Source organism: Nanorana parkeri, unplaced genomic scaffold, assembly GCF_000935625.1.
Source record: "Nanorana parkeri isolate BGI_ZX_2015 unplaced genomic scaffold, ASM93562v1 scaffold2113, whole genome shotgun sequence".
NCBI lineage: Eukaryota > Metazoa > Chordata > Amphibia > Anura > Dicroglossidae > Nanorana > Nanorana parkeri.
Genome location: NW_017308381.1, coordinates 33,910 through 36,984, shown reverse-complemented (window position 1 = coordinate 36,984; position 3,075 = coordinate 33,910). Strand labels below are relative to the sequence as shown.

The window sequence follows — 3,075 nt, the reverse complement described above, 5'->3', positions numbered from 1 at the left end:
GGGGGTCAGGTGTCCAAATGTTCTTCTGTTGATGATGATCTTTAAATTTGAGACTCAAGTGAGTTATTGGCATGGAGTTCAGATGAGCAACCGCCACACAAAACTGGTCACACCATGTCTGTATGGAGCTGTGTACACGGGGGACAGTCCTGGGGGGGGACAGAAAAGGGTCTTCACCAAACTGTGACCACAAGGCTGGAAGAGCCCAACTGTCTACAATGTCTTTGTATGATGTAACAGAACCTTCACTGGAGACATCTGAACCTCATAATTTGGAGGAGTTCCAATTTGTCATAAAGGTGATCAGTAGGTTGAGGTCAGGACTTGAGTTCCTCCACCAAACTGGTCACATAGTGTCTGTATGGAGCTGGCTTTCTACTTCCTGTGACATCTCCGTGTGAGGAAGTGAAGGGAAATCTCTCCAAGACAACACAACAGAAAAAAAGAAGACTGACGTGGGTTATAACCCTTCCCGACTCCACCCAGAACCACAGAATAGACACTTTATAAGGTACTTTATTGGGGGCCAAAATATGATCCCAGCTCGGCTCAGTCTTTCTAAAATCCCAGAGGGAGGTAAATCCCAGTAACGGCTTCCTCTGATGTATTGCTGGGGAGGGGGAGGGGAGGTGTCACCCAGTGCGACCGCCGTGCATGCATTATGATGTCTGTGGTGTGACATCGTTACGCATGGGCAGTGATGCACTTCACTCCCGGCAGCCATATTGGTGATGGACGCCGGCAAAGAGGGAGGGGATTTTGACCCGGTGGGATGAGGCTTTGCGCGCGCGCGTTCATATCCCACAAAGATCCACCTCACTGGGGGTGACGCAGTCAGAACAAAACACCCGTGTGAGAAGCCTCAGACGTAGGTGCCCATGGTTTATCTTCTCCAGCACAGAGTCAGTGTGCAGCCCTGGAGTCAGCTTCCATCGAACAATTCTCACAAGGTTATTCTTCCTTGCCGGGCAGATCACTGAAATCTTCTATTAATAGGACAAAAACAAAACGAAAATTGGTAAATGTGAAAAGTTTATTTTTCTGGAATTGTCCGAAGCGGCACTCGGAGACTCCTGTATTCCCGCTATACCCACATTGGGGTCTATTTATAAAGAGAGAAAAGGGCCGTTCACACCGCGAATATCTGTCAACGTTCGTTCTGTGTGCTGATGTATGCCAAAACAAACTTTATTTAGATGTTTCTTTACAAAGGAATTGACATTTTTAATTTTTTTTATGCAATACTGCAATACTGCAATATAACCACCAGATGGCGGCAATGAGCCCAGAAAATAAATCCCGAGCTCCTGCAGCTCCATCTAGTGGCCACAATACAATATTACATGAAAACATTTGAACCTCCATTGCTCATTCCCCAATGTGACCCGTTAATCCTCCATCATGTCATTCTTTTTCTTTGTATGATGTCTGGAATTCAACATTGTCGTCGTCGTCGTTGTCAGTATTTTGTAAAAAAAAAGTGTCATCTCGTTATCCTGGAAACCATGAAAGAAATAAAAGATAAAAATCTGAGAAATGGTTATTTTTGGTGAAGGTCAAATATATGAAAAGAAAACGTGAAAATGAAGAGGCATCCAGCACCTCCGTCACTGTGACCGCATTGAGCGAGTAAGATATTACATACGTGGATCTTATGTCAGTGTCAGGCACAGCTGCAGATCAAAGGTCAGATGCAATGCATGCACCAGATATATGAACAAAACAGGGTATAGTGAGATTTCCCCCAGTAGTTTGTGTCTCTGCCCCTCCCACAATGGTGAGATTTCCCCCAGTAGTTTGTGTCTCTGCCCCTCCCACAATGTCTCTGCCCCTCCCACAATGAGTGTCATGCGTGCCGTGTTGTGGTCACGTGTGCTGTGGTGCCATGTTGTTACAATGACACATGTCACCCTTTTTATACAGCGCTCCCCCGGTGTTGATGATCGGCGCGCTCGGTGTGATCGGCTCTGACTCCCGTCTGCCCTGGTGCAGTGTTGCTGTTGGGACGGTTCAGCGATCACCCCGAGGTCGGGGGTCAGGGGTCGGGGAGATTATCTTGCACTGCGTACATTGTAGATTACGGGACGACCTGCTGACACAACGTTACACCTCTGAGGGGAGGACGTGTCCCGGCTTGTCTGCGCTGCACGGAGAACACAGGAACCGCATACACAGCACACGAGACGTCATCACATATATGCAGCATGCTGAGTGTCATGTGACCTCCTCCAGGTATGTATTAACTCCCACAGAGATCACATGACTCCCCCTGACAATGATTACCTTCTCCTTTTCTCTCCAGAGGGACGGCACTGGGCACTGCCTTTGTTCAGGCATCACCCGGGGTCACCATCTACTTCCTGGACTGAGAAGCGGCTCAGAGGTGACACGGTCGCGTAAATCCCGCTGTCTGTGTTCACAAATGTCTGGCACAGATCAGCCCCCTGCTGCAGCCTCTCACCTTGTGTCTGGATACAAAGTTACAATGTTGCAGACTGATCGCTGGGGGAGGGGAGACTGAGGAATTGCTTCCTCCTGCCTGCAGCAGACTGATCACTGGGGGAGGGGAGACTGAGGAAATGCTTCCTCCTGCCTGCAGCAGACTGATCACTGGGGGAGGGGAGACAGAGGACATGCTTCCTCCTGCCTGCAGCAGACTGATCACTGGGGGAGGAGACACTGAGGGAATGCTTCCTCCTGCCTGCAGCAGACCGATGACATCATCTCAGCCTAGGCACGGTCACTGATTGGTAGTCATGACTTGTATTGATAGGAGGCGGAGCTTTTGTGAACATTGATCCTGTTGCTGCACGTTGTGTGACGTGTCCGGGATTCCTCAGGCAGACGTGTGCAGTGACAGGTCCTCTTTCTCGGCTCGGGTCCCTGGCAGCGCGGCTCTCACGTATACAGCGTCGGCGGTGAGGCAGCTCAGTGATGTCACCGGCCGGCTCGGTATTCATGGTCTCGGCCCGGTGACGGCATTTATCAATGGAGAGCCGGCTATATATAGCGTCCGGCGGCCTCTAGGAATAGCCGGGACGGAACGCGCTGAGCTCAGCGGAATGGCAGCCGCCT

The 3,075-nt window shown here is 50.1% G+C and overlaps 1 protein-coding gene and 1 long non-coding RNA gene across 2 annotated transcripts in view; both read left to right on the top strand.

Moving 5' to 3' along the window:
• The first annotated feature begins 384 nt into the window (after positions 1–384).
• Positions 385–3,075, top strand: part of TOB1 (transducer of ERBB2, 1) — a 12,116-nt gene continuing 9,425 nt past the window's right edge. Inside the window, exons 1-3 of the mRNA XM_018572721.1 lie at positions 385–395; positions 2,924–2,931; positions 3,070–3,075. The gene's annotated coding sequence lies outside the window, so the exon portion shown is untranslated. The remainder of the gene's footprint in view (positions 396–2,923; positions 2,932–3,069) is intronic.
• Positions 1,393–3,075, top strand: part of LOC108800735 — a 16,915-nt gene continuing 15,232 nt past the window's right edge. The window contains exon 1 of the long non-coding RNA XR_001942118.1: positions 1,393–1,403. This is a non-coding gene — a long non-coding RNA (uncharacterized LOC108800735). The remainder of the gene's footprint in view (positions 1,404–3,075) is intronic.